The sequence below is a fragment of the Nanorana parkeri genome, unplaced genomic scaffold, assembly GCF_000935625.1.
Source record: "Nanorana parkeri isolate BGI_ZX_2015 unplaced genomic scaffold, ASM93562v1 scaffold203, whole genome shotgun sequence".
In the NCBI taxonomy this organism is placed as follows: domain Eukaryota; kingdom Metazoa; phylum Chordata; class Amphibia; order Anura; family Dicroglossidae; genus Nanorana; species Nanorana parkeri.
Genome location: NW_017306471.1, coordinates 1,464,019 through 1,483,557, shown reverse-complemented (window position 1 = coordinate 1,483,557; position 19,539 = coordinate 1,464,019).

Here is a 19,539-nt window from a genome sequence, read left to right as displayed (position 1 = left end):
GGGTAGCCAAACTCCGGCCCTCCAGCTGTGGTGAAACTGCAAATCCCATGATGCATCTCTCTCCGGGAGTCATGTCTGTGGCTGTGAGAATCTTGCAATGCCTCATGGGATTTGTAGTTCCACCACAGCTGGAGGGCCGGAGTTTGGCTACCCCTGCTCCAACATATAACAATATACTGTTAAATATCATTATAATAAAACTCCACCTTGTGTCATTAGAAAGCTATGGTGGAGCTCCAGTCTGGGGACTTCGCCTAGGCTGAGATGAGGATATCAGTCTGCTGCAGGCAAAATGAATGATTTACTCAGTCCCCACTCCTCCCAGTGGTCAGGCAGCAACTTTGTAATTTATCAGCAAGTCACAAAGTGCAAGGCAGCAGCAGGGGCTGATCTAGGTCAGACATTTGTGAACACAGGCAGTAACTGCCCAGGCACCAGGATTTATATAAATGTGCCATTTCTGAGCTGGCATCTCAGTCCAGGAAGTAGATGATGACCCTGCATAACACCCAAACAAAGAGAAAAGCAAATAAAAGCAATGTGAGTGATATCTGTTACATATAACAAATAGCACCAAATGTTACACTTACACATTCATTAGCATGCACATTACATGAAAAGATAGATCTGGTGATAGGTCCACTTTAAGTCATTTTTTGTTTAATTTTTGGTCCCTTTAAAGTGGTTTGTGTCTCTGGAACAGATGCCCCTTGAGAGGCTGGCATTAGAGGGAGGCTTAAGGGCAGACCCAGAACATATGGAAGGGATTAGATCTCCATCTGTGCTGAAAATGCCTTGGAATCCCCCAGGAAGGGTGTGAATCTGAGGCTGCACAAAGGGAAGTCTGGCTTGGCTCGCTCACTGGTGTGCTTTTGGCCCCTATTTGGATGGAGGATTAATATTGGATTGAAACGTTCCTGCTGCTGCTGCTGCTGCTGATGTTTTAAAGCTTAACTACAGACGTGTTCACTAAAAATCATTTACAGACATCTAACAGAGGTGTCTGTCCCTGCCCCTGTAGTCACCTGCTCAGTTTAGGGGAAGGCTCAGCACTCTAAACCAATCAGGGCTCTTCTACACCACAAAGTGCTGTCAGTCTAATACAGTGAACATGCTTACATGAGGGGAGAACACAGTGTGCTGCTGCAGATTCTTCTCTGTCCAATCATAGACAGGGGTGGGTCCCAGACCAGGCAGTATTGCTTAATTACAGTGTGGTCTGCAGAAAGGTGTTGGCTGTGTAGGTCTGGGAGTGGTTTTGGTAGGTGAAACAAATCTCATATATGTATTTAATGGGGTATTAAAGCTGAACTCTTTAATTTACTCTTTAAGCACAAAACTTTAATTTAAATATATTTCAATGGCTTCACCTAATATACTGTAAATCCACGTTGTGTGCCTCTTCCAAATGCCTTTGCAAACCCAGGTGGTACCTTGTGAAAGTTGTATTGCTATCATCACTGTGCTGCTGTGAAAAGAGCAGAGCTGTGGGATGGGCCCAGCAGATCCACCCACTACAGCAGGGGTGAGCAACTTCAGCTCTACAGCTGTGCTTCAACTACAAAACCCATCATGTAACTGCCTCTGGGAATCATGCCTGTGGCTGTCAGAATCTTGCAATGTATCATGGGACTTGTAGTTCCACGACAGCTGGAGATGCACACCCCTGTACTACAGGCTGCTTGCAGGAGGGGGCGGGTACAAGACCGGTCACCCTCCATAAGGACCACTCCACTTTGTTATAATGCCACTAACAGTAGCAAGGAAATGTCACGGATGGAATTATTGCACAGGTGGCAACCTATCACGGTACCACGCTTGAATTCACGGAGCTCCTGAGAGCGACCCATTCTTTCACAAATGTTTGTAGACGCGTCTGCATGCCGAGGTGCTTGATTGTATACACCTGTGGCCACGGAGGTAATGGGAACACCTGAATCCAATGATTTGGAGGGGTGTCCCAATACTTTTGCCAATATAGTGTATATACTGGAGAAGTGTCACGCGTTGTACAGCTGTTACCTGCCGGCGGCCATCTTGGCGATGGTCAAGATGCACCCCCCTTGTGACGCCACTGCTTATAGACATTATAGAGGAGCATTTCTCAACCTTTTTTCAGTCATGGCACCCTTTAAAGGTATGCAAAATTTCAAGGCACCCAGTCTAAAATGTAAATGGTAAAATGTAAAAAATGAGCTGTGGACTTCCAAAATCCATAACACACCCTCATCCTAGACAGGGGTCTGGTATGTCTGGACAAAGATGTAATCCATCCCCGTAGCTACATTTTGAAGGCATTCCTGACAAAGGAAGAAGGCACCCCTAGCTGCCACAGCACCCTGGTTGAGAAAGTCTGGTATAGAGTAATTGGACATGTAGGGTATGATCCAACCATTGTAAGACATCTGAATCTGCTGGCAGCTCCTTATGACACTTTGAAGGGCTGTCTTGTTGGAGGAAAGCATTGGGGTTAATTTACTAAAGGCAAATACATTGTTCTCTTTGCAAGGGAATTTTCCCTTAGTTTAGTGAGTGAGGTGACGCTCTGCTGACTTCCATCATCCAATCAGGTGCAAGCAAAAAATACTGTTATTTTTGATTTCCTTGCACATGATTGAGTATTCTTTGCAAAGTGAAATTTCACCACATTCACCTAGCTAAGGGAAACTTCCCCTGCAAAGTGCAAATGCCCTTGCAAAATGGACAGGCTATTTGCCTTTAGTAAATCCACCCCAACAGCTTTCAGAGAAGATTTTCTAAACTTAATAATTTTCCTTTCATATTATTTGGCCGTCCGTGTCTGTAGGCATCTTATAAATGTAAATTCAGAGCTCAATAAAACTGCCATTTCATGTCTAAAGGCCTTTACTTACAATCCTTACAATGTAAATTCAATTATTTTAGATATCTGAGAAACAATAGAATCAGTCACAATAAGATACTTGCCACCATTCTTAATAGCTACCCAAACCCAGCTGATTGTATGCAGATTGTTTGTAGAACTCCAACCTTCAGCTTTTTTTTTTGTTTAAGGGCATTAGAACCTCTGTCAGTTTTTGACACTGTCTACTCCTGTGATGGGGGGGGGAGGGGTCTCTCATTTCCTGTTCCAGAGACATGGTGTTTGGGGGAAAACCCTAAAATTAGAGAGGTCCCTCTCTAATTGACAGTGACAGCTGTTACTGAAATTAATGTTCCCATAGAAATATGTGACCTAAGATCTGTAAACATTTGCGCTTCATCTCAACTTCTGCCCAGATAATAATGGTCACCAATGCACACCAGGGACGCGCGGTCAGGGGAGGCAGGTGGAGGAAAAAGCCGTCAGCTTCTTGTCTGAAGCTGACAGCTTTTTCTCCATTCAGATGGGCATCTAGCAGGTTACACAGCAGGGAAATCCTCCCCGCTGTGTCACGGAGCCTCAGCGGTGAGGAGCAAGTGAGGGACAGGGTCTCCCTGTCTCCTCCCTTCCTCCGTTACACTAGCTTGAGGACGGGTTTGGGGCGGGGCTTCGTCCGGCTGGGGAATGCCTCACCCCGAGCAAGAGGTAACCCACGTCACTGGTGCACACAGTGAGTGTTAATCTCCCCGAAAGGGACACAGAGAGCATTAATGGCCTGTTAGAGGTTCCATGCCTTCAGCTCTCTATCCATACCAGTTTGTTCTTCTTAACAGATCTACCATTAGCACATTTTTTTTGATTAGCAAATTTAGGGCATTTCACGGATTTGTCCTCGACATGTGAAATGCATTCTGTTTCAGTGGACGAAATTTCGGTGCATCCCTACCTAATACCCCACAGCAAACTGAGGGGAATTTATCAAAACTGAACTAGACAGAATCTGGAGCAATTGCCCATAATAACCAGCTTCTATCCTCAGTATGTTCCGTTAAGATTTGTAAATGAAAGATAGAAGCTGATTGGTTACCATGGACAACTGCTCCAGATTCTGTCTGTTCCAGTTTTGATGAACTCTCCTCAGTGTATCGTGATGTAATTCTACAATGTTAACATATAACTACCGGTAGTAATAAACCTCCCTTCACAAAGTAGCATGCAAGAGCACTGACTTTCCTTGTGAATCCTTAGGAGTTAATAGGACCCCTGTTTCCAGAAACTTTTGGCTTTTCCCCAAGTCTAAGCCATGCAGACTAAACAATTCAGAAATGCACATTAGAAAATAAAGCATATTTCTACAGATGTCAGGTCTGTATCCAGTTAACCCATTTAATGAACGCCGGTAACAAGGCAGTCGCTCTGGTCTGGACTAGTGCTGGACTCTGCAGGATCTGGATCTCCTGTAAGATGAGGATTCACTGTGAAAGACCTATCCATTGTACCTATTATTGTGTGCAAATCATATTGCTGCAGCAACACAGGCCGCTTGTATGTGTTAGTTATGTGTTTAGATGAAGCACTGAGATCTTAAGGAATGCTGAATTAAGTTTTACTTGCTTATATGTATACACATATGTATACAGCATTGTAGCGAGGAAACATAAATAGAGCTTCCTGTATATCACAGATAAGTATTCATAAGCATAGAGACTAACATTGCACTACAGCACCATCTACAGCTCAAAAGACAATATTACATCTCTGAATGTCAGTAATACAATTAGTATGCTGTTGCATTTCCAACAGTATGTAGCAAGGTATATTCATATCCACAGTGTATTGCATGATTTGTCTTGTCCATGTATGCCTCCTCTTACAGCACAAATGATAGTAGGTTTACTGGCTTACTGGTAGGTTTACTGATCGGCCCTTTAGGTTTTTCAACCTTTTTTTTAGTCACGGCACCCTTTAAAAGTATGCAAAATCTTGAGGAACCCCGTTTAAAATAAAAAAAAACTTAAATAAAAAAATTTAAATAATGACGTCCCTCCAAATCTATACCAGACCTTTACCTAAGATAGGGGTCTGGTATAGATTTTAAAGGGGAACCCCCTGCACATCAGAGGCCCCCTTCAGATTAGAAGCTCCCCTTCTTATCAGAACTCCCCTTTTCACATCAGAGCCCCCCTTACTTCACAGTACATTGTTTGGAAATCTCATCTGTAAACTGCAAAATCTCACGAGATCTCAGGGAAAGGCATTTTTTCCGCTGAAATTATGTGCATGGTAACATGTTCCAATTAAATGTGCCATAGCTCAAGGAAGTAAAAGGATATGGATTCATCTAACCCTTAGTAAAAAATGGCCACTCGGAGAAGAATGGGGAGTTAAGAAAAATAAGGTATGCAAAGAATAAAAACCCACCAAATATCCATATGTATCTGTTTGATTGTCATTACTAAACATTTCTACAGGTGCCTTAGTTGGAATTTTAAAGGTAAAGCTTTAAAGGAGAACTATGGGGTAAGTGTTTTTCCCCATAGTTCTCCTCAGGGTCACGGGAGGATATAAACTAGCGTCCTCCCGTGACCCAAAGCTCAGTATACCGCGAGCTACAGCTTGTGGTATACTGAGATCGCCGCAGACAGGAGGATCCCGACATTACTGTCGAGATCCACCCAGCTGCGTGATTGACAGCTGGCTCTGCCCATCTAGAGGCAGAGCCAGCTGTACCCGCCCCCTCCCCCGTTCGTTCCTCCAGTCAGCGCTGGAGGATCGGACAGGGGAGGGGGGAATCCCTTCGAGGAGTGGTGAGTGACAGTCACGGCTCTCTGCAGGGACAGGATCGAGAAGTGAGCGAGCGACGGTATGTGTTCGCTCACTTCCCGATCTACTGAGCCGACCTGTGACAGTTTCATTGTCACACGTCGGCTCGAACTATGAGGTTGAGTCAAAATCACTCACCTCATAGTTCTCCTTTAAGTTCAACAGAGACAGATAGACTCCACTCCAACTGTGAGTCGGTACACACTGCCTTAAGCTAACCTGCATAACAAATATTGTATCTCTCAATAGGAAGCAAAGTACACCACTGAGCTCCGGAATATAGAAACAATTTATTGATTATAAAAAAATTAATCCTACAAAAAATGTACTTAGATGTAATATTAATCAGTCCATAGACTCAGATCCAAGAAAAGATATATTGTTATAAACTTAATATTTAAAAAAAATTATCAACGAGATATTTTAATAATATAGTATTAATAGTAATGAAGTATCCCCTGGTGTGACTGGCTCCATTCTTCCTTAATATCTATGCAATGGATTTAAGTAGGTGTTATTAAATCTTCAAAGCACATCTATCCATCTCAGAAACAAATTTGACACAGTTGAATGGAGAGATGCCAAGACTGATACTCTGTGTACACTCTGTTTTTAATTTTCCACAGCAGATACTATCATTCCTTCAGGCCTCATTCACATTTGCCACGCTCATTGGCACATATTCACACACCATGGGAAAAAACGTGTACCACGCTTGCAGCTCCATTATTTGTTAATGGCACCCAAACACTATAGGCAGAAATGCATGGTCAAAGTACTGTATTAGCTTACTTGCTGCACGGAGGACAGCCCATTGAACTGAATGGGCAGACACATGGCGAACACACCAAAACATGCATAAATGTGATGTTCATTCACCCACCCGACAACTGTGAACAGGGTCTTAGAACTCTACTTGGGATACCATTAATAGACTGCGCTATTCCCATCAGGACTTTTGGCATATCGATACATTCATACCCTTATGTGTATGTCAATGTCCCTTGTGAAATCATCACTGCGTGGGTACGCAGTCACATGACATCATTCTCTATTGCACTTGGCCTGTACATGCAAGGGTATAGTGTATAGGGTATTGATCAAAAGATCAATAATATTTGATCAGCTACCCGTAGCACTGAGATACCACAATGTTACTTATCAGCACTAGTTTTTTCTTCTTCCCCATCTGCCCATGAATCTCAGGCTTCTCATCTAGGGGCAATGATAACATCATGATCAACTCAAGAGACATCTTTCTTTTCCTGACTCTCATCAGTCCAAGAGGTGATAAATAGCCACTTTCCAGTCCATGGTCATAAAACAATTAACATGGCAATCGTTCCACCAGAGTATTGTTACCCACCAAGTTTTTTATTGCACAATGATGGTGGTAGAGTTTAGCACTATTGTGTTCAAATACGTTTATTGTAGGTCTTGTTATGTGTTATAATCAATACTTTGCATGTCATAGCCCTCTTCTCTTCTATGTGAGACTAATTACTATCTGTGCTGGCCCAGCTCCCCATCCATCCCCTCAGCTCCCTACATAAAGTTTTATGTAGGAGCGAAGGGGAATACTATAGAGCAGGGGTATGAAAACTCTGGCCTTCCAGCTGTGGTGAAACTACAAATCCCATAACGCATCAGCTTCTGGGAGTTAGAGTCTTGCAATGCCTCAAGGGATTTGAAGTCACACCACAGCTGGAGAGCCGGAGTTGGCCTTCCCGTGCTACAGCTCTCATTGTGCCGGGACTGCTAACATTACAACCAAGATGGCAACACTACATGCTTTAGTGTGGATGGGGGAATTGATTCAATATACTTGTTCAACCCGCAGGATTGAATAAAAAAATCTAGAGATGTATGGCCAGCTTTACATGGCTCACCAGTAACGTAATCAGTGTGCAGCACTGCAAAGTAGGAAGCAGAGCCTTCATATGTAATGATCAAATATGAGCAATTATAAACTATACATAACAAATAGGTTTTTAATAGGGATGCACCGATACCTGTATCGGTATTGGTGCCTATACTGGGCATTTTTACGAGTACTCATAAAAATTCCACGATACTTAGCACCCATACCAGTGCTGTCAATTTTTAAACAAGAGCGGCTGCCTGAGGTCCCTGGGGACCTCAGGCAGCATGTCGGGGACCTTGCATTGGCTGTCTTTTACAGCGCCGGTCCGGCCACACATTTCTTCCTCCTCCTTCCTGCCCCCTGCACCTGCCTGAGCAGCCATGGTGAGACCCGGAACAATCCTGATAAGACCCGCACCAGCCCACACAGCCATGGGGAGACCTGCAAGCAGCACTGGCGAGACTGCACAGACCTAGTGAGACTGCACAGTCCTGGAGAGACCGCACAGACCTGGTGAGACCCGCGCACAGCCCTGGTGAGATCGCACAACCCTGGTGAGACCCGCACGAAGCCCTGGTGAGACTCGCATGCAGTTTTAATGAAACTGCACACAGCCCTGGTGAGACTCGCATACAGTTTTAATGAGACTGCACACAGCCCTGTGACTCGCACGCAGTTCTGGTGAGACCACACACAGCTCTGGTGAGACCACACAGTCCTGGCGAGACCCACACGCAGCCCTGGCAACACTGCAAAGGCATGGTAAGACCCATACGCAGGCCTGGTAAAGCTGCACAGCCATGGTGAGACCCGTACGCAGCCCTGGTGAGACCTCACAGCCTTAGTGAGACCCATACGCAGCCCTGGTGAGACCTGAACGCATGTTGAGACCCATATGCAGCCCTGAGAGGCCCGCACGCAGCCCTGGTGAGACCACATACAGCCCTGGTGAGACCCATGCACAGCCGTGGTGAGACCGCACACAGCCCTGGTCAGACCCTGCAAAGCCTCCTGAGATGCTGCACAGCCCTGGTGAGCAACCAGAGTATGTAGCTTCATATTATTCTGCATTTCTGTATAATTTATTGCTGGGATTTGTACTCCTCTATAGCTGATGGTTTTCTGCATTGCTGTACAATGTGTTGCTGGGATTTGTAGTTCTCTATAGCTAGTGGTATTCTGCATTGCTGTATAATGTATTGCTGGGATTTGTAGTCCTTCTACAGCTTGGCATTAGTGGCAGAGCTACCAGGGTCGCATCGGTTTCAGCTGTGACAGGGCAATGGCACACCATCACTGTCCTAAAATCATTAGTCTGTATTGTTTTAGAAAAAAGTGTCACATGACACACAAAAAAGGTATCGGTAATTGGTATCGGCGAGTACTTGGGGAAAAGAGTTGGTACTGGTACTCAGTCTTAAAAAAATGTTATCGGTGCATCCCTAGTTTTTAAACAATGACACATATTGATATGATCATTTACATCAAACCCATTGATGTATTATGAAAAGCTAGAAACACTTCAAAAGATTATACATCTAAAGTGTATCTCTAGGCAAAACCATTTTTGGAGAAAGATACGAACCTCCTATCAAGCTATTTTTTTCTGTCTGTTTTCCCATTGGAGATTTCCTCCTCCCTATTTGTCATCATGACCATTGTCACCAAAAAAGAGGCGAAATCCAAAATGTTAGAATTGTCACCAGAACAACAGGAAAGTGGAAATCTTCAAAATGGGGCACCTGCTTGGGGGACACCTATTTAAGAGGGCAATTCCCCTTACTTTGGGAGATTTCTCCTAATTTCCTGTTGTGTTTCTGGGACAGGAAGTAAAGGAAAATGTTCACTATGATACACAGATAACAAAACAAAAAAACTAGCAGGGGTTTAACCCTTTCCTACTGTATCCAAAATTAAAATAAAATGGTCTATATATACACTTTAAAGCAACAATGTATTCTTTGTTCTGTTGCAACTCTAACATTGCCATACAAATAAACATATGAAAATTTTGATGAAAATGAGTTCACGCTTGTGATCAGTAATAAAACATTGTCCGTTGTTAGGATTATTTTATTAGTCACTGGAAATGCATGTCTTACTTCCATAGAACACTGTAGCTTACCTGCTGTCTTTCTCTACATCTACCCTATTGCTGACATGTGATGTAATGAATGTAATGATTGAAATGAAACACGCAGAAGGAACTGAAAGTGGCCCCAGTTTAACATGTATGTAAGCATCAATAGAGTTACATTAGCCAAACAGAGCTAATCCTATTGTAGGCAATGTTCTGGCGAGTGAGCCAGCCGGCTGTATGTCATTCCTGGAGCTGTCCATCTTCAGTCTAATTTTTATGTGTTTGCAAATATAACCTGTTGCATTCTTCACGATGACCGAGCATCCCAGAGCCACTCCAGACATACATGACCAGCATTCATCATATACCAGGGGAAGAGGATATAGCCAACACTTTTTGCCTTTCAAGTAATGGGGCTTTTCCCCATTTTATTTTGATAACCATTTAATCTAAAATTGCCCTTATTGACCTTTCTAACTGATGTAAGAGAGGAGCGCTCATTGCTTGTTGTTTAGGGTTAGAGAATTACCCTGCTAGGCTTGCTTGAGATTTGTTTCCTGGGTCTAAATTAGATAGGTAGGTTTCAACTTTTTAAAGTATACGTAAACCCAATCACAAAAATCACATATGATGTTTATCATATTAATGTCTTTTAAAATCTATGAGTTTTCTTAAGATAATATCTGGTAATCCTGCCCTACAGGCCCTTGTTTGTGCACGTCCTGTTATTGGGTGACAACTGTATCCCAGGTGTGCTCCTATGGTGTCACCTTGTCAGATACACTTTAAGTGCAGACTATGCTGACACTCTATGAACATATATGCATATATACAGTCCAATGAAAGTGTTAAACAAGACAGAATGAGAGTTCAAAAACATTTAATTATGGAATGGGTTCATAAACGACTGTAAAGAGCAGCCAACGCATTTCAGTGGTTTAGAGACCTCCCCCTTCAGGGCTTAAACATGATAGGTAATATTATGGACTCAAAAACTGAGCATTAATTGCTGTGTACGGTATAGCGAACATCAGTTTTGCTGATTCACGGATGCTGACTACTTTAAAGCCTAACTCTGGACTCAGCTCTCCACTTCCCAATCCTACCCTAAAGAGCTCACCCGCTTGTACAGTATGTTTGCTTTATTAGGTGAATAATGATACACCGCGCTATTAATTAAATCTAAAAATACATATGAATAATCCTAAAGGAATTGTGCTAATAATAAATATTAAAAATACAAAATAGAAAAAAAATGCACTAGAGCATAAAAAAACAATGTAACCAGGTAGTGTAAAAAAACAAAACTAATAGTCCATAATAGTATAACAATTCTCATAAATATCCATATAGAAAGTGGCAAAATCATCCATAGTGTTCGTGTAAAAAATGAAAAAATCCACTCATCAAACTAATAAGATATATGATTACAATAATTCCTAAAAAAAAAAAAAAAAAGTGAGCAGTATATATAAGAGGATAATAACTAGTCTTTATAAAATCATCTTGTCCAAAAGGATCCTTCAAGCAATTCCTCAAGATATTAGGCAAATATATCCAGATCTCTCAATGTTTTATATAAATCAGAATGGCAGGCATTGCAAACAAGATGATGAGCGATCCTCAGATAGACGGAAAGGCTATTCCTTCAAGATGCCACACAGGACCATCACCGTACCTAAAAGAGAAAAAACTCCAATAGTGAAGTACATCACATCATGTTTAATAAGGGATACAAATAAACACTTGTATAAGTGTATAAGATTGTAGCAAACAAACAGTTGATCGATTCTTAGGAGCGGAGTCGGAACTGATGAGCTCCACTAGCACTTCCTGCAGGGGTAATGTTTGCTTTATTACTTTCATAGATACTTTTTTTTAGATGTCGTCAGGCTGGTCATGTGACATGTGTCTTCAGCTCTTCTCCAATCCTCAATGGTTTTCTATAGATAAAGAGAGCAGTGGTGACATGATGGCGAGGGACAGCTGCTCTCTGCATCAATACACTGTGAATGACCGTGGACATGGTAATGCCCTATCAGGGGTCAGGACATGGCGCCCGGCCTTTATAGTATATCCTCACTCTGAGGAAATCCTGTAGAAACAAGGAGGTACTGTGCGGGACAGCTCTAGACTGAAGGTGAATAGTGGAGCCAAGGCTGCTTTTTTATTTTGTGAACCAGCTGGGAGCCCTCTTAATTTTTTTAAAAGTTTACTTTTAAAGCCGAAATCTAGGCAAGAAGCAAAGAGCCAATTTGAAATACATACAGTAGGTGGAAGCTGTTTTAGCTGCCAAAAGATTTGCACATTTCTCCTGCCAGTCTTGCAATTTATGAAGCCCTGCCAGATAGCAGCCTACTAACATGACTTTTCCCCTCCTCAGGTCCTCAGATATAACTTCTGAAGAAGTAAAGGAATGGCAGACCATGTATTTGTTCTGTGATGGGTGTACTTTAAAACAGAAGGTAATCAGCCATAGTGCACTGAGAGCAGTAAAATGACTGGTCCCTGTGGGCAGCACTGACACTCTTCATCACGTTGATAAATGGAGCCCTCTCGCTGTATCATTTGGGCTTAAAGGAATTTTCCATTAAAAGGTGGGGGATCACACCTTGCAAGTAATGGCTAGAAATACCATTATCACCAGTTATCTAAGAAGTCAGTCAGGAATTTGTCTGAAAGAGGAATGTCTGAAAATTAGGAGTCCGCTTTTCATAAGCTGCCTAGCCTTTTACAAGGGCACAAAAGTTGAATTGCCATGGACCCTGTAACATTCAAATATATGAAGCTTGTTTATAGAATGTAGTCAGGATCTGGATAGTTTATGTGGCAGGTAATCACTCCACTTAGGGGGCACTAATGGACTAGTCCATTCATCTAATCTACAGTCATATCTAAAGTTCTGAAAAGGTTGAAATTGTTGTAGTTTTAGTATATAATAAATTTATCTTGTATGCACCAGTATCGACTTGAGGCTACACTAGTATTGGAGGGTGAGACCTTTGTCTGTAGGTTCATGCTTCAACTCATGTGCCCCATGAATATCTATAATGAATAATCCACAGCACTCCTGACCGGGATCCCATAAGATAGGCGGCTGCTTATATGACCTGCGGATGCGCCGCGTTATAACAAGAATGTCCAAAAAAAGTCACCCGCACTCCAAGGTCCAATGTGTTGAAACAGTCACTGTGTTTGCCTGATGAAGGTTACATGTTCGGTCCCGAAATGTTGTTTTTACACTGTGCCACCATGTTTGCATAATGTCTGAATAAAAGAGGCGTTCAACACATTGGACCTTGGAACGCGGGTGACTTTTTTGGACATTCCCATGAATATTTATAACTCTACCATTTTCAAAAGGTGACAGAGGGATGGAAAGTAGAGCCATTCAGCAAGTAAGCTGTTTCTCCTGAGTGAGCGTCAAAGCAAAAATGCAGCTTGATGAGAATACCTCTTCTAGGAATAGGCTGGTAACAGTTTACAAAGTGGGAACTAGTAGTTGTCAGTCTACTGGGCAATGTACCTATAGCCTTCCTAGGACCTTGAGACCACTCAGACCACAATTTAATTGTCTATGTGTGCAGCAGTTTGGAGGAGAACATCCTTGGGCCTGTCAGGCATTTGCCCCAGTCACTATTGTTATGTTTTGGAGATAGGAAGCACCATCAGCATCTGCCAGTTGCACTCATCTACTCTTCTCAGAGTAGAATGTTGCTGTTTGTGGACCTGCAGGCGAAGTCCGGTGTCTGATAGTGGTTGTAATTTGAATGCTTGTTCTGCTTGTTCAAGTCTATGTATGTTCGATATCACTGAAGGACTAGATCTGCAACACTGGACATGACTACCCTTTTCCCTCGAAAATAAGACCTACCCCGAAATTAAGACCTAGTACCATTTTTGGGAATTGCTAAAATATAAGACCTACCCCGAAAATAAAACCTAGTTGTGACCATTCACGGGGCATAAGGGGGAACTTGAAGAGCCGCGAGAGAGAATAAGCGGTGCCATCGAAGCCAGCACTAGAGGAAGCGAGGCGGCAGCGCAAGGAGCAGAGCCGCATAAGCCGATGTTTCCTCTATAGCGCCGCGCCTCCTGTCACAGGCGGAGTGATACCAAATGGACTCTGCCTGTGAGGAATCTATAGTGAAAGTGCGCTTCGCTCATTCTGGTTACCAAATTGCTCTTGGAAAGGTTGCAGTCCTGCCCAGATACCCTGCAGGAGACTTCATATACTTTGAGTACATCTGTATTATTTTTTGATATCAGCAGCAATTGGCCGACTAGCTAGAGCTACATGACATGTCCACTTTAAAAAAACTTGGACATATTTTTCTCTTTATTAGGCAAATAGGTAGCACAATGGTGATGCTTACTGATGAGGAAGCATTTTCTGGCAGCTTCTACTAATGACTCATTTAATGACCTTGCACTTAGAAACGTGTTCCAGCCAGGTTACCTTCCTATGTACAAATGAGCAGTCTTAGGGGATAATGCAAGACAATAAAAAATAAATAAATAAAAGAAAGCAATGTCGGAATGTCTGAAGAAGTAAAACATTGCACCAATAAAACATTCCTGTGCCAATACGAAAATGTGTTTCCTATTTCTCATTTGTTTATTGTCTTTCCAGATTTAGGGCCGGAATGCATATACCTGGGAGAATGAAGTCTATCCTGGTTTCATGGGCTGTACCCAAAACAGAAGAACATTCGTGAACTGCCCCCTCGCTTCTTTTGTACATCAGAATCGGAGGAGAGCTTCCAAAAAGGAAAGGCAAATAGCCTTGAGTTAAGCAAACAGCTAAATACACCGTTGAAATTGATATTCTTTGATTTTATTTGTTATAATTCACTTGCTACCTAAGTTCTGGCATCCAGGCGGTAGGTTTTCTTTTGAGTGGCCTGGGTCTCCTTCAATATATGGAGATGATACATTCTATGCATTATACAGTTTTGGAATAAATTACCTACTTTTGTAATGTGACATTACAGTTTTTATGGCCAATTATTTTTTGCTCAGTTAAAAAGATTTCATCCAAAGTGGTCATAAGGGTATCCCGATAGCCCCTCAACATTTTAATCTGTGTGCCCAGAGGTGCCCCATGTCTATTACGGTAGGAACCTAGAAACCCCCTCCTAATTCACTTGTATTCCCTTCCTATCAGAGAAGAGATGGTAGACCGTAAGACCTTCCAACCTGAGCTTAGTGCTGATAACAGACACTCAAAACATATACCAAAGGTACTGTCAGGATTACCTAAATAAAAAAAGCTAAATACTTTATCAAAGTGGAAATGTAGGCAATCTATGCTGCAGTCTGTCACTAGCATTAGCACAGCAGTCTGCCTTCTGAGCTCTTCTTGGAACATAGTTTGATCACCTGTGGCCCCTGCCATTAGATGCATTATTTTTCAATTTTTAGCAGGAATAGAACAATATAAATAAAGACCACTAAAATTGAAAAATTATTATACTGAATACTATCATTATAGATATTATCCACCTGCAGTTACCAAAATACAATATTGTTCACTATAGTGGCATAGTGGGCCTTTGAGTGTCAGTTCTTTTACAGCAACCCAAAGAGAGTGTCATTTATCAGCTCTGAGCAAAGGCAGGAGACTGGTCAGTCTTCTTTGGGATCTTAGAAGCTCACACTGTGCTGATATGTATGCTCTGACATGAATACAATGCAAGTAAATAACAGCACAAACAGCCATCCCCGAGAAAAAAGACTACACTATTATAGAAACTTAAAAGAAGAGATTCAGATTTGATATAGATGCCCAATCTTGATTGGTTTTTTTAGATCACCTATACATCCCCTCTAAGACACACTGCCTGGCCAATGCCCCCCAGTCAGATTGTGCCTCCTGCACCAAATTATATATTGCACCATGCTACCCGCTTTGAAAGGGAACCCTAACAATTTCTTATACGTCTATGATTTACAGTCCAGCTCCAGGCTCTGGTCCTCCTCGCCCCCCACCCACCTATGCCTCCTTTCCAAGTTGGAGCACCCATTGCACCATTTGAAAAAATTCTTATCTATTTTCCAGGTGTCTTCAGTCCAATAAAGTCACAGGTTCTTTTCACCCTCTTCTTCCTCTGGTGGTGGGTGGGTCCTAAATGCGGCAAAGAGCGGTGCTACATAATGAGGTGGTGCCACTCTCTGCAGCATTCTCTGATGAGTCCTGGGTGGCAGAATGCAGAGCCTTGACGTCCCAGGCTCACAGGAAGTGGGTTGAATGACCCCAGGCATCATTAAGCTTGAAAGTGGAGGTTCTGGATTGGTGACTAGGTGAGTCTGCAGAGGAAAGCTCCAGAGATCGGGTAGGTATAGCAGCCAAGACTGGAGGCTGGGGAGGTTTTTTTTAACCCATTTTGTGCCCAAGCAAGTTGGGCTTTGAAGATTCCTGTTTATTAAAGAGTATCTATTGTCAAAAGCTAAAAATAAATATGTATTTCTATATTGAATTTCCATAAGTTCTATCCCACTCCTAATAGCCATATCGCTCTAGAAGTTTCTAAACGTACTTATTGAAAATGCCCATAGGGTGTGCTTCCTCAACGTGCTGACTATTTCACTCAGCCATGTGAATATGCACTACCGTCTGAACTACAACTCAACGCGTGGCCAATGTAACATTGTCATTGCTTGTTGGAAGCAGTGCATTACGGACTGTGTACTCTTGAGAACTCTAGATCGCATCACGTCAAGCAGCAGGGAAAGATTTGCAGAGCACACTGGGGATCCAGGAAGTTGGTGAAATTGATGGGCAAAAGAAGGCACCACTCACTACATAAAAGGGATTTTTTAAAGAAAGCTTTGATTGTATTATCAAAAACAACTCTAGTATGTATCCCTATTACAATACCGATGTTATAACAGGATAGTGTATGCTGTGGCTTTAGAATTCCTTTAGAAGGGTGAAATAACCTTGACTTTCATTCATAAGGTTAAAGAAATTCCTAGTTTACTGTATATCAGTATGAGATGAATTCTGATTGATGGTTATGGGTTATTGCACTTGCAAATTGTTTTTGGTCTTACTGAATAAGCCAGATTGTCCCGGCTAGAACAATGAATATGTCATCTGTCCAAGTGAAGAATTATGCCTGCGTGTGAAGCTCAGTCTGGTACTGATGGATATAAAAGTATCTTTGTTTTTCTTCTCACAAACCAAACTCTAAGGGCCCTATTGCCCACTCCGCCTTCCACTGTGATTCAGGTCATTCCGTCGCTGTGCATGAACAGAGATAAGGCACAACAACCGCAGGCAAAACACTTAGTGAGAGGATGGGTCCAGACCAGTCCACAATTACCCATTTCCTTTCATTCCACAGCCCGGGACATGTAAATAAACATTATGCTTTCCTGCCTTGATGGAGGGCTAGAAGAATGAGCCAAGCCTACAGTTGTTTTTTAACCCCTATATTACATCTTGGCCTAAGAAAGTGCTACATGACCAGCTGTATTTATATGCGTGATTGATGGTTCCCCAAAAATGCGCTGGGCCTGCCAACTAAATTGTCTCCACCTTAAGAAATATAAAGCCAGTCAGAGCTGTCAGATTAGGGAGACAATTCCAAATACTTTGTACTGTGCAAATGATGGGTGTGAATGACCTTGTTGGCTTACAGCCCTTATCCTGCTGGCTCAAAGTTTTGTCTGTCGCCTATAGACCTGTCATAGCATGTCACGTCACATGAGACAGTGCTAAGCTGCTCAGATAACATACAATGTGCCTGGGTCTATCCTATGTATAAGAACAGAAAAGGTATGGCTGGAGAAATAGACTTAGAATTCATCACAGGAGATATTAGAATGTCTACAATGTGCAACTTATTTTCATTTTATTCATATATACTATATATAGAAGTAATATATTTAAGCAGAACTCCAGACAAAAATGACAAGATGAAAAATGAATAGCCAATAAAAAGAACAAACCAGCTTATGCTGCAATATTTACATTCAGTTCAGGGATTTCCCTTTTTTCTTCCACAAGATGTCCTCTGTCTGATGGCCAGCATCATTCAAACCACTTCCTCTAAGCCCAAATCACCGTAGATTCGCCCTCAGCTATTGACTGGACACTGAAATAAAACGAGCACAGTGATGAGCTTATCTCTCTGTCACTCTGTTCTCTATTCCAATCAGCATGCTCCTTCTCAGCACATTAACTGGTTAGCTGCTTTTACTGCCTCTCAAACTCCAACCCTGCTATACAGGGCCTGGAAGAGGCTGATACCAGATCAAATTCTGGTACATAGCCTGCTTGCATTTAAACAATATATTTAATGATGTTAATATCATTGATGTTAATTATTGTATAATAGTTTATCAATATGATGCTTTATATTTAATGAATGTTTACTGCATTAATGTGTGTCTTTTATATCCGTCCAGAATTCGGGATTAAAAAACTGTCATAAAAATATTTAATTCATACACAACATATGACAAAAACAATTGCAGCTGAAGGTCGTCTACTTTTCTACTGCCTGAGCTTCTTTATTGGTCAGTAGAACAGGCCATAATGTTAAAAGACCAATAGGTGGTTTGGCAGGTGATGGTGGTTGGAACCAAGCTTAACATTTACATAAAAACATGAACATTTGCATATAACCTATATCTCTTAATATATAGGTAATTTAAGTATGCAGTTTTCACTGGAGGTAACTGCGTACACACGTTTTCATACCGATACCGAGTATTTAGGCGAGTACTCACCCAAATGATCCCGATGCCTTTCCAGATACCGGAACTTCCGGTATCAGGAAGCCAGGCGGCGAGTCATTACATGCCGCCCGGCTTCCTGATTGGCGGGGAAGCCAGCTCCATGCTCTCTCGTCACAGGGAGCATGGAGCTGGCTATAAGGCACAACAACCGCAGGCAAAACACTTAGTGAGAGGATGGGTCCAGACCAGTCCACAATTACCCATTTCCTTTCATTCCACAGCCCGGGACATGTAAATAAACATTATGCTTTCCTGCCTTGATGGAGGGCTAGAAGAATGAGCCAAGCCTACAGTTGTTTTTTAACCCCTATATTACATCTTGGCCTAAGAAAGTGCTACATGACCAGCTGTATTTATATGCGTGATTGATGGTTCCCCAAAAATGCGCTGGGCCTGCCAACTAAATTGTCTCCACCTTAAGAAATATAAAGCCAGTCAGAGCTGTCAGATTAGGGAGACAATTCCAAATACTTTGTACTGTGCAAATGATGGGTGTGAATGACCTTGTTGGCTTACAGCCCTTATCCTGCTGGCTCAAAGTTTTGTCTGTCGCCTATAGACCTGTCATAGCATGTCACGTCACATGAGACAGTGCTAAGCTGCTCAGATAACATACAATGTGCCTGGGTCTATCCTATGTATAAGAACAGAAAAGGTATGGCTGGAGAAATAGACTTAGAATTCATCACAGGAGATATTAGAATGTCTACAATGTGCAACTTATTTTCATTTTATTCATATATACTATATATAGAAGTAATATATTTAAGCAGAACTCCAGACAAAAATGACAAGATGAAAAATGAATAGCCAATAAAAAGAACAAACCAGCTTATGCTGCAATATTTACATTCAGTTCAGGGATTTCCCTTTTTTCTTCCACAAGATGTCCTCTGTCTGATGGCCAGCATCATTCAAACCACTTCCTCTAAGCCCAAATCACCGTAGATTCGCCCTCAGCTATTGACTGGACACTGAAATAAAACGAGCACAGTGATGAGCTTATCTCTCTGTCACTCTGTTCTCTATTCCAATCAGCATGCTCCTTCTCAGCACATTAACTGGTTAGCTGCTTTTACTGCCTCTCAAACTCCAACCCTGCTATACAGGGCCTGGAAGAGGCTGATACCAGATCAAATTCTGGTACATAGCCTGCTTGCATTTAAACAATATATTTAATGA